Genomic DNA, 12,858 nt, shown 5'->3' with positions numbered 1-12,858 from the left:
GTTTGGGGATTTAAAAAAATTTTTTTTTTTTTTAAATTTCGAGAGCAGGTCCAAGCTAAAGCAGAAACTATAGGCATGTATAAAATCCTTCTGATCCAAACTTGCAACAGTTGGCAGAGGTCATCCCCTTGGGTGTAGCTGATCTTTCTTCAGTTACTATGGTCTGAGAAGCTGGGTATGCAGCCTAACTCCTTGAGGTTCACTATGGCTCAACAGGGTAGCAGTTTCTTCCTTCTAGTGGTTGCAGGGCTTTAATGAGACGTTTGTCAGCACCCTCCGCCATTCTTAGCACATGGTTAGTGGCCGGTGCACGCTAGCTCCCTTTCCCTTACCTATACACAGAGCGTGAGCATTGGCTCAGGTGCTCCGGCCATGGGTTACTACGCTGTGCTCAGACCCTCCTGACTGACATGTCAACACAATATTACCCTTTCAGTTGTGAAATCACATGAAATTCCACGTTCTAAAACTCAGCATTCATTCATTCAACATGAATGTCTGCTAGACTCTGCTAAGCTCTGGAGGTGTCAGTGAAGGGCGGCCCCCCTCTGAAAGCAGTTCTGGGTTTAGGGGAAAGCACCTGACAGACAAGGATTACTGGGAGTCCATCAGGATGGAGGATGAAGGATGGAAAAGGTAGTGGGCAAATGTATTTTTAAAAGTTATATATTTTTAATGATTTCAGAGAGGAAGGGAGAGAGATAGAAACATCCATGATGAGAGAGAATCATCAATGGGCTGCTTCCTGCACGCCCCTTACTGAGGATCGAGCTCGCATTCTGGGCAGGTGCCCTGACCTCCTGGTTCATAGGTCGCGCTCAACCACTGAACCATGCTGGCCCGGCAGCAAGAGCATTTTTAATAAGGAAACACAATGATTCAGATGGAGGTGGCTCAAGAAACATACTTGGGGGAAAAAAACCACTGCTCTTAAATACATTTATTGTCGAAGTCTAATTTTTATGAATAATGATGGAAATTAAATTTTTTAAAAAAGGTGTTTTTATCACCCTGCTCCTACACTTTTTTGGTAACCCTCGATCCTATTTACCAATAAAAATTACTCTTTCTCTCACACCTTTTCCATCATCACATCCAAAGAAAACAAGCACTCAGATAGTTAAGTTCACTCAGCTCTCTAACAAGACATGGACCTCTATGGGTGTGTCTTCCAAGCTGTCAGGTTTGGGCTGAGGTCTCAGTGCTGCAAAAAAATATGTGCAGGCTCACTGGTTTAGAGACACATGAATTCAAACCTGATCTGAGGTGCACATCGGTGTCCACAGCTCATTCAGATGTATTCGGCTTGAATGAGGAGCAAGCATTAAGTGTGCATCATGGTCATTGGATAATAATTGCTGTACCCTGTGGTTTGAGTTTTGCTGTGATAATGACTTGGGTTGGAGTTGTGTTTCTATAGCACTGTAACAAACTGAAAAGTGAAAAAGCTCAATGAACTAGATGATTATGTTACCTTCCTGTCATACCGATGGTTTTATTATTTTCTACATTCACCAGAATACATATTTTGGTGGGTAACAAGTACATATTTGAATGGGTGAATGTCCCTTCCACCTGGTGTATGTTATTTTTGCTATGGCCTAACTTCATCAAGACCTGTTTTTATCAGAAGAAACCCCTTGGTGTTTACTGTAACCAAGACTGAAAGCTCCACATACAGATTGAGGCACCCGGGTCTGTAGCATCCAGACTTACTCAGAGTATAATTGCTCCTTCTACCAGAGGTGGGATTGCTGATGTGGCAGGGTTAGTGTTCACTGTTTTGATCTGTCATAGTGTCCAGGAAAAGGGTAAGTCCTATACTCCTATAAGGCAGAGCCAGTTGCTGGCTTCTGTTCTCAAGAGAATTTTCTTTTTCATTTGAAGTGGCCTGTGTGAGATGCGGATGGCTAAGCGATTCCATAATGCACGGCGTCTCACACATCTTAACCAATTAGAAAGGGCTGTAGAGAATTACATGGAATGAATCCCATCCAGAAGGTTTAGGGACGGCCTCAACTACTCAAACTAGTTACTAGGTTTACAATGTCACAAGAGCCCATTAAAGCTGTGTATCTCTGGGCAGTCTGTCTATTATTTCCTGTGAGCAGTGTGTGTGTGTGTGTGTGTACAACTGTGTCAGTATTTGTTAGGGGTTAACATTAAGCTCTCACATTCATTTTATTCAATGTGCCAAGCCATGAGGCCTTTTGAAAATGGCCCCCTTTTTACATTTATATAAAAAACATGCCATTTAGTTGACTTATCTTGACTTTTTCAAGTGTTTGTTTTGAAGTTTCATTTTATACAGGAAATAGACATAATCACCAATAAATTTAACTTTAATGACTTAGACCCTGGGAGCCTTTCCTGGTTGGCAAAAAAATTCCCTATGCTGCAAATCCTCCCTATGGGATATCCTATTTTTTATCTGGAGTTGAAAGTCAGGATTAATCCAGATGATTAAGAAAATCTTCTAAAAGATACCCTGCATCCTCTTTAAAATTAAACTCTACTTGGAAGTTTCCTTTCATTTCTTACTAAAAACATAGTGTCAATAATAAAAGTAAAAGTAGATCACAGGAACTTTAGTGTTTTTCATAGGTGCTTTTGGTATATTTGGGATTCTCTCATTTCACTACACCCCCCCCACACACACACAAATGACATTAAAATTTTGAATCAACTGATCATTAATAACCAATATTACTAATCAGCGTATTCAATATACCAAAAAAGTTGTAGGAATATATATATATATATATATTCTTTCAATTAAATTACACACATCATATGTACTGTAAATGTGTGCTTGAGTGAACACAAACACACACACACATGCAGAGTTAATCTGCTGTGTCGATTCTGAAAGCCATAAACCTTTCTGCAGATAGCATTACCCAAGGTTTCTCACCCTTCCCTTTTGCTTTCTAAGGCGTGGAACAATGTGACTCCTTCCCAGACAGTCAGACGTGCTATAAAAAGTAACATCAGCCATGGGAATTATAAAGGGAGAAGGGATATGCCATAAACAGGGATAAACATCGTCCTTTATGCAAAGCTGCCAGATCCCTTTAAGCAGAGAACTGCTCCTTGTCCCCACTGTGGCCCCTCTTTCCTGTCCAGGGACCAATGAAGCGGGCTTTCCCTCCAAGTGACCCATCGTGAGAGGCTTAGATAAGGCACCAAGTTGCCCTCAATAGACTTCAAACCCCCATCCCTGGGACAAAGTGGGAAAGCTATACTTTTGTTACCCTCTATCAAAGAGAAAAAACCCAAGGAAAACATCCACTGGACAAAGCCTACTTTATGTGCTGGGAAACGCTGATCCTTGACTATTGTCTCCAGACTTATTTATGCAACAGAGATGATTTTTCAGAGGTTTAGCAAAATTATCAGCAGGGCAACTTTAATGCTGTATGTTTATTTGGTTAGTACCCTCTCCATTTTCTGGGGGAAGAAAGCATTCAAGCAACTTCCTTTAAACAAAAGTTACAGAGGGAAGAAGATAATGTTCATTTCTGAATAGAAAAGGCCTCTTGCTGTGAAATGCTCTGATAAAATGAGAAGGGTACTTGAGGCCAAGCCTTAAGGAACTTATATACATGTAATGTATAGATATACCATATTTATATTTTTATTATATTGGACAAATACATTTTTATTTCAATTCTTTTATATTTGAGTAAGTACAACTACAAACCATGATGACTTTTTCTGAAAATCTCTCAGACCAAGTCACTTTTCAATTATATGTAGCTTTCAGTTTGTGGGAGAGAGAGAAAATGAAGGGGTAGGTGGAGAGAGCCAACGACAGAGAGATGGAGGAGGGGAAGCCTGGGTTTGGTGGCCCAATGGTCCAGGTTCTGACACTCAGTTCCATACCTTGACCACTAACAGACACTGACAAGTCTTATTTTGTTTTTATTTTTAAGCTATCATATTGGGATGAGAGCACCTCTTTTACAGCTCTGCAGTTACACATGTAAAAACCTCCCCTGCAGAGTAGTCATGAAAAGTAAGCGTTAAGTGGTTAGGTACCAAGGGCAGATACCTCAGAATGACTTTGTTTCCTATGCTGCCTCCTTTGAGAGGTTGAGGGAGTCTTGAGAAGCATTTAATATATTATGCCAATGAATTTTCAAACCAGAATTTATATTCAGTCAACAAATATTTATTACTGATTTTGTGCCAGGCACTGTGCCAGACACCAGAGGAATTCTGCAAAGTGCTTCACGGAGCCACAAACATTTGATTTGAATTTTATTCTAGACATACACTTTTAACTATTTGAAAAAAGAATAGAAATGGCATGCATGCTCAATGTGCTATATACTAAATTTTTAACTCTTTTGATACCACTAATGCCTGGATTTGTGCTCTTAGGTTAACTCAATTTTGTATAAACTCAGAATATAGCTTCTTGTGACTGCTCTGAAATTATTTTTACTTCTAAATATGCCATTGACTAGGAGTGTAATGGTGCTTAAATGTTTCTTTGAAAACTCAGGCCTACTCAAGTGTACTGGTGTAAAACTGTACAAGTACACTCCAGTGTTACATGAACGTTGGGCCTGACTAAATGCCAAGTCAGGCCTGTGGATCTACTCAGAACAGGCTTTGTTCCCAGTATAACTGCATAGTTGTACAAAAATAAATGGCAAGCTACCTTGTTCAATGCAGTTTGGGACACATTGTAAATTTTGGGTTCTTCTCTTCTGACTTTTATATTTATAAGAAAGAATAAACAGCTATAACATATTACTCATGATTAAATTTTTGAAACAAAATGTTCCTACTCACTTTTTTGAAGAGTATGTTGAAATTACAAGGGTAGCAAAAGTGTTACCATTTGTAAGGATTAAGATTTTTGAGTTAGGAGTTTTTTCAATACTGTGCAAACAAAATACAGCAAAAAATGAAATGCTGAGGCTGATTTCAAATTATTTTATAAATCTAAATGCTGGTTGTGCTCAATGAGTGTTTTTAGAATAAGTCAAAATTATAAATTAATTATGTAAAAGAAGGACACCAAGAAAATAATGGTTTGTCTGTTTATGTGCTTGGGATATAAAGTGCTATTAGACATGTATGGAAATCATGGCTTTATGTATGACTTTCTCCAAAAGGAAGGTCATGGGAAAGAGAGCAGCCAAAGTGCTACAGCAATTCTGTTTAAGACAATCCTATTTTCCTTGTTTCTGGATAAAATGGAAATTTAAACCCACAGCATGTAGTTTGTATAGGAACACAGACACAAGTGTCCTATGACACAACTGGATGTTGAGTAGAATTGCGAGTGAGATCTTTTTGATGTGTTCATATTTTACTCATTTTATTCACAAAGTCCCTTTTGTAAAACATTAGCAAATTGCATCGCCCATTCTTCTCCCAGACTCAAAACGGTGTGTACATCTGGACAAGGGTCATGTGGGCTCTTCTGGTTCTGTGGGGCTTATTTCTCCCTTAACCAAAAATGTCAATCCACCCTTCATTCCTTAAAATTCACAAGAAAAAAATCACGTGGGAGTTCAAACGCAAAAGCACCACTTTATAAATATTCCTGTGGGAATGTTTCTTTGCTATGATCAACATTCAGAGCAGAGTACGTCCCTAGTGTCCATCATTGTTCTATTAGCACCAAGGAGTAAATACCACTTCCTGTCCCCAGATCTTACAAACTGAAAGGCAGAGGAAATAGCGAGCGACCTGCCAGCTGCTGAGGCTGGTGCTTCCCCCGGTGGTGAGGATTAGATGGCGGCTATATGTTGTCTCAAAAAGTTTTGTGCACTTGGGGGTGGGGTGAGGTGGGGGTGTTAGAAAATATGTTATTAATAAAGTGCCCTGCATGAGGAATTATGTTCGATTATTACTCCACTTGCAATCTTGATAGTTCCAGTGTTGACCTTGACATTAATGATGATTTATAGTTACCTTTTGATCTGTTTCACTCATATATTAGATAACTAATTACATGCAGATTCCTATTTAGAAACTAGGGATATATTTTATTTAGTCTTATTTTCCCAGCAACTCACCATCATCTGGTTGCCTGTTCCCTTTGATCTTCCTGGTCCACTGAGGTTACATACCTTTCCTACAATCTGTTTGCAAATTACCATTTATTTACTTCTTTCTTTCTTTCTTCTTCCTTTCTTTCTTCCTTCCTTCTTCCTTCCTTCCTTTCTTCCTTCCTTCCTTCCTTCCTTCCTTTCTTTCTTCTTTCTTCCTTCCTTCCTTCCTTCCTTCCTTCCTTCCTTCCTTCCTTCCTTCCTTCTTCTTCCTTCCTTCCTTTCTTTCTTTCTTTTTTCATTTGAGAGAGGGAGAGGGATAGAGAGATAGAAACATTGATGACAGAGGAACATCCTGGCTGCCTCCGGCATGCACCCCTACTGGGGAGTGAACCCACAACCTGGGCACATGCCCTGACCAGGAATTAAACCAGCGCCTCTTGGTTCCTGGGTTGACGCTTAATCGCTGAGCCACACTGGCCACACTGGCCGAGCTATTTACTTTTCATTTCTCAGTTTCTACCTTCCTTTATTGCCCCTTATTCCAGTTGACTTGTCTCACCTCTTTTTGTTTGTTTTTCTGAAAAGAACATCATCTTCTGTGTCTAAGATCACTGCCTTCTCTATTTCCTGCTTATGTTTATAGGTGTTAATGGGACCCCCTTGCGTAGGGCCCAAATGACCTGATGTAAATTCAGTCCTTTTTCGTTTTGAAACTACTTTCGCCACCCCCCAAATCAGGTAGAGATGCCCAATGTATTTCTCTCTCTTGAAACTGGAATAGTCCCTGTGGGTCACCACCCAATTAGGCTGCACACGAACTAGGGACTGAGCAGGAGAAAGATCCTTGCTCACCCGATCTCTCTCATCCCCTACACATGACACTTTAAACAAAAGACACTCACAGCTAATCATCTGAAAATCCTGCCAATGCGAAAACAAGCAGAACTTCAAAAACGTGTTAAAACAGGTGGAAAGGGATGTATCCTTACGCTTAGCTGAATATACATTTGAAATCACTGTTTTCCTTTTGCAAAATAAATGAGTGGGGGCAGGAGTAGCCTAGAGGTTAGATTTGGTCTGAGTTCTTGAGATATGAGCTTGGTTGGGACTTACTCTGTGCTCTGGAGCAAGTCCCTCCTTGTATCTGTTCCCCTAACTATCAAATGAAACGCTGCCTCCTCCGAGGGTCCCCGGGCTGTCAGTGAAGTGCTTTAGAATCCACTGCTGAAAGGCGCTCAGCAAGTTCAAAGCGCCAGTATTAAGAAAGGTTTATCATTTTTATAAGCCAGTAAATCCTTCCCATGGATGTAAAGTGATTCTTTCTAGTTTTATTCTCAACACAGACCAAAAAAAAAAGGCTTTGGATTCTTCCAAACGATCAGCTTCGCACTGTGCCCCAGCTGTTTACACGCACGGAGCTTCCCATCCTCTTTTGATTTGCAGCGTGCCCGGAGCCCAGGACAAAAGAACGCACTATTCACAAGTATGACTCATGTGAAAATTGAAACTTCATGCTCCATTTTTATTAAGGGCTTCTTTCTGTGGGTTAGAATAATTGGGAATAAAGATCAACACTGTAAAATAAATATGAACACTGAGTTAGTCCAATGGAACAAATGTGAACCAACTGTTCCCCAGCAAACCTGGTGGACAAGTGAGGAAACTACAATAGTTTGAAAAACCAAGTGATGAACTTGATCCATTACTTCAGTAGGCACTTTATTTAAATATATTATTATTATTATACTATTATTATTATTACTAGAGGCCCGATGCACGAAATTCATGCAAGAGTAGGCCTTCCTTTCCCCGGCTGCCCGCACCGGCTTCCCTCTGGCACCTGGGACCCGGGCTTCCCTCTGGCCAACAGCAGGCACTTGGGACCCGGGCTTCCCTCACAGCCCCAGCTCCATCTGGAAGGTCATCCTGAAGTTCGTCTGGTCTAATTAGCATATTATGCTTTTATTATTATAGATTATTATTATTCCAGAGAGGAAGGGAGAGGGAGAGAGAGAGATGAGAGAGATTCACTGATCGCTGCCTCCTGCACGCCCCCACTGGCTATCGAGCCTGCAACCCAGGCATGTGCCCTGACCAGGAATTGAACCATGACCTCCTGGTTCATAGGTTGATGCTCAACCACTGAGCTATGCCAGCTGGGAAAAATACATTATTTTAAGTAATATAAACTATGCCCAATTACCAAATACATGATGATTATTATAATTGAAGTTGTATTCACAAGGACAGTGAGCCCAGAAGAATTGAGAAGAGGGTACCTGGCCGGAAGTTTGGACGAAAGACAGCAGAAAGGGTGGAGAGGTCCAATAGACTTTATAGTATCACAGGTTACAGAGAGAAAGGAAGGTGACAGTCAGTGTATGTCAAATTTGTGTTAGATATTATGCTAAGTACTTTACACGCCCTATATAATTTAATCCTAATAATAACTTTGCAAGATAAGCATTATGATTGCTTCCATTTTATTGAAGCTGAGAGCTTATGTCATTTTCCCAGAGAAATAGAACTACTAAGTGATAGAACAAGAATTCCTACTTGGTTTCAGATGACTCCAGTCTAACCCCTTATTCCACACCTTGGCACCCTTTTGGAAATCAACTCTGTTGATACCGAAAACTATTGTTAAGTTTCCTCCTATGACTTGTGAATCAGCACACCAAAACAGTGCTATTAGTTTTCGTCTTGGCCTAGCTAGCGTCTCTTTCACTTCTGTGCGGCCATATTCCCTTTTCCTAAATCATATTGAATAATTAGATTGAATTTTGTTTTAAATATTATATCCGTATTAAAATATATACACATATCAGGTATAATGCTTAATGTCTTCCTTATGCCCTGATGATAAGGATGGACAGGCATTAAGATAAAATTTTAAAACTATAGAGAAATTTTGGTATAAGGTATGAGAAGAGAGAACACGATTTTGAACATTATTTCTGAAAATTTGTTGTTAGTGGTATACTAGGAAAGGAAAAGTCTAGTTCTGGGAAAATCTATGAGGAGAAATTAATGTCTGATTGCACTGAAGAAAGCAACTGTTGCTTCAACTGTTTCTATTTCTCAATGTCTGTCTCCTAAAAGTCTCTAGAAAGGAACTTCCTAGAGGCCAGAGATCCCTGAATGAAAAACTTACCCAACACATAAAATATAATCTCTCAGTCAATCTGATACTGTACCCAATTAGAGCATAATAAAATTCAACATGGAAAAAGTAATGCATTCAGTCATTCTTCATTTTCTACCTCATTCTGTTGATTAATGTAGTTGGAAGAATGTTAGTTTCTCAGGTAACCTGCAAAGGTTTTAAAACTCATAGCTTTGTTTTGTAAGCTCGCTGGATAGGAAGAAGGCTGTAGTTGTTTAGAACCCTAATTATCTCTTTTTACTGACAAAATCCAAGCAAGTTACTACTTTCAAATCCCTAGGAATGAACAGTTGGTCTTTTGACTTTCTCTGCCAGAATAAGTGACTTTAAATCTTTGCCAGCACAGGTTAAGAGATCAACTCTTCTCTCAGAGCCCACAGAAGTCAAACTCCTCTGACTTGGAGAAGTTGTTTGATTTTGCCCTCCCTTTTATTCTCTTCTACTTTCCCCAAAGCAGCTTTACTCAAGATAAAATATACAAGCTTATAAGGAGGCAAATCCACTGTGTGCTGGCCCAATCCACCTGCCCCCTCCCCTGCCCTAGCTTCACACAAAAGCAAGAGTTTGATCCTAACTAATTGACCAAGCTTTCCTGGAAATACTCAGGAATGGAGACTCTTAAGGTTATTTTAGGACAAGTTGTTCTTAGCCTCTCCTTCCAACCACTCCTAAAGTGATGGAATCTGTTGTGACCTCTAGCCTTGGGGAAGGGCTAGGCCTGATTGTCCAGAGATTACCAAAATGGAACAGTATTGGGATTTTCTTTAGTGGCTAAAGCAAGCATTAACACTACCATTGTTTAGGATCGCCAGTGCATGGTGATAATAAAAATCACACTGACTTTTACTGGGGTTTGTCACTGTTTTAACTTCTCTATGGACAGTGTGTTCACTTGCTGCCTGTGCTTGGGGAAAATACTATCACTCTTCCCTCAGAAAGACACTGGTTTTTTTTCTCCTTTGCCCAGAAGCATACCCTGCTCTCGCCTTTTCAAACAAACTGAGGGAGACTTAAGTACAACCCTAGAGTGTAAGCTCTGAAAGGGTAGGAGACAAATAAGAAAAAAGATAAAAAGAAGTGACGTTTCTTTTCATGCTGAGAGATGACTCCACAAAATGGATTTTACTGCAATTGACTGAAAAATAAATTCCAGGTTATCATTACAAGTACCAGTTGGAACTTTATTATCTTTGAAAAGTCTCTTTCTCAATGGAAAAAGCTTAACCACAGAATATTAAAAACAAAACATTAATTGATCTCCATTTCTGACTTTTATTTTATTCTGTAATAATATTTCAAGTCTCATATCAGGCACTGTCTCCTCTTGGCAACCAAAACTAGCTAAGAGACTATCTTGGGTCATGTTCCCTAGAAACAGAGCCTGATGCACAAATCATGGTGCACATGGTTTTTTGAGGGTATCCTCTCAGGAAAAAGCAAACGAGGGAAGCAGGAGAGGGCAGGGGAAGAGGTAAACAAGAACATGATCTCAATTGGAGCTACCTTCAGCCCGACCCCATGGAGAGCTCTGGAGCATGGATGCACCACAGGCTTTTATACTCCACGACATTGTCATTGACTGCAGGTTGCTCCTGTCAGGGAGAGGGGCTGCATCACCTCTCAGGAGAGGCGACTCTCATTTGGTCAAGGGCAATTTTTCAGGAAAGGGAGCAGCTCTGAGCCATTAGAAGACAAAGTCACAGTAGCTGTGGGTCGAATGCACTGGCTTGGAATAAAGGGATCATGCAGAGCACCAACAATATCTCTGGCACTCTATCCCTTGTACCACTCATACCCAGTTGTTTCTTGCATCAAATTCACTCCATTTAAGAATAGTTTTTTCAAGATCTGGTTAGCTAGGGAAGTGGTGCTTAGAGACCACCTGATATTAAGGGCTGAGTCATTTTGTCCACAATCACTTCATGCCCGGTGAATTAAGTGGTGCTGATGGAGAGCATGGTCTTCTCACCTCTTGAGTCCTTGAGGGTGGTACCAATCCCCACCTTTCCATATGGAATGTAATAATTTTTGATGTATTATCTTGTAAATTTCAGGGATTTTACTTGTTTTTTCTTACTATAACAGTTCTTTCTTTACTGGGCAATGAGATGTTTCTTCCAAATGTTAAGTACACCTATTCTGATGATAAATTGAGCTAGTCAGTAAATAGCCACAGGGTGGGTTCATGGACCCTGTGGACCCCCTTGGAGATGGACCTGGACTAGAACTGCTGGCCTGCGTATAGTCCTTCTCTAACAGATGATGGTACTTTGGGTCCTTAGGTATCACAGTCAACTCAGATCTCTGATTCAACAGCCCCCTTTCCGCAGTGTATGTTTTCCTGAGTAAGTGGCCCTTGATCCCTTTGTAGAAAGACTGGGGGAATCACTGTTATATAAACTTTCTAGAGGTTGCAAGATCCTTCCTCATAGGAACTTGGCCATCACTTCAAGCAACAGATTATGAGTCTGAGAACTAGCACAAGTCTGTGAACTGAAAGGATCATGATTTTCTATTCAGGTGACTAACCTTAGTCTTCTGCTCATCTGTTCATGATATATTTTCACTGGTTATATATATTAAGCAAGACTCATTGCTTGCCATGAACCTAATCCTGGAAACACTGTGTTTTATGAACTAGCTCCGTAAATCCCTAATGAGCAGAGGCTGCTAAGCAACCTCCTGTACATTTTGAAATCATGCACTCCTTGCTTTTGATGGTCAAGTGCTGCCATCAGGCCTTGCTCTTCTGAGATCCTATCATCCCCATTGATATCAGGGAGCATAGTTCTATAAAGGAATCTCCTCTTATCAATCCTAATCTACAGAGGACAACCACTACTGAGTTTCTCAACCACGCTGGGGCCCCTCTCGCCTCCCACCCAGGCAAGAAAGTGGACATTTTGTCAAAGGAAATTCTTTAGAGAAAGGGGCAGCTGTACGCCTTCAGCAACCAACATCCATAGCAGTGGTGAATTGGGCCTGAGGAAGGGAATCTTGACCGGATAGCAAAAGCATCCACTACAGGCTCTTTCATTTCTGCCCCAGGTCCCCTCTACATGGCTTTGTCTCAGTCCTTACCTGTAGTGACATTTGTTTACATGTTCCACGAGGGCAAAGGTCTTTCCATAGTAGCTAAAGAGGGTCATCTCCATTTATCTTTGTATCCTCCAAACCTAGGACAGTGCCTTTCAGCTAGTAGGTGTCCAATCAATACTTGTTGATTTAAACTCTCACCAGTAATAATAAAGCAATAAAGTAATGAATGAAGTCAAAATATAATGCATGTGTATAGCACTTCATCTCTTTGGGACCAAAAGACAGTACAGTGCCTACAAAACAATAATCCCCCAAACAAAAAATAGGGCAAAATACACACAAAACTAAGGTGCAAATGATTTCTGTTGCATAATACATTTTTTCTATATTTATAAATCCTTACACTCCAATAAATACAAATACAATTCTAGGACTTTTGTTAATCAATGTACTTTATATGATATTTATGACACAATGTAAGTTCATCAGTAGCTCACATATATCTTGATTCTCGCCAAGTCTCTCAAAGATATTCACATTCTGAAAGTAAAATCAGAAACTCCCTAAGTTTTAGGGTACTATCACAATTTAATCTTTAGGCAAGTCCTGCTCTGGCCACAGAATCTGTAAATTATTCGT

General features: G+C 40.2%; 1 long non-coding RNA gene across 1 annotated transcript in view; it reads left to right on the top strand.

The window, feature by feature from the left end:
- LOC118660303 overlaps positions 1-12,858 on the top strand; it is a 198,086-nt gene that overhangs the window by 167,180 nt on the left and 18,048 nt on the right. The window lies entirely within an intron of this gene.

The sequence above is a fragment of the Myotis myotis genome, unplaced genomic scaffold (assembly GCF_014108235.1).
Source record: "Myotis myotis isolate mMyoMyo1 unplaced genomic scaffold, mMyoMyo1.p scaffold_m19_p_7, whole genome shotgun sequence".
In the NCBI taxonomy this organism is placed as follows: Eukaryota; Metazoa; Chordata; class Mammalia; order Chiroptera; family Vespertilionidae; genus Myotis; species Myotis myotis.
The sequence above is the reverse complement of the archived record's forward strand: the minus strand, read 5'-3'. Positions and strand labels throughout refer to the sequence as shown.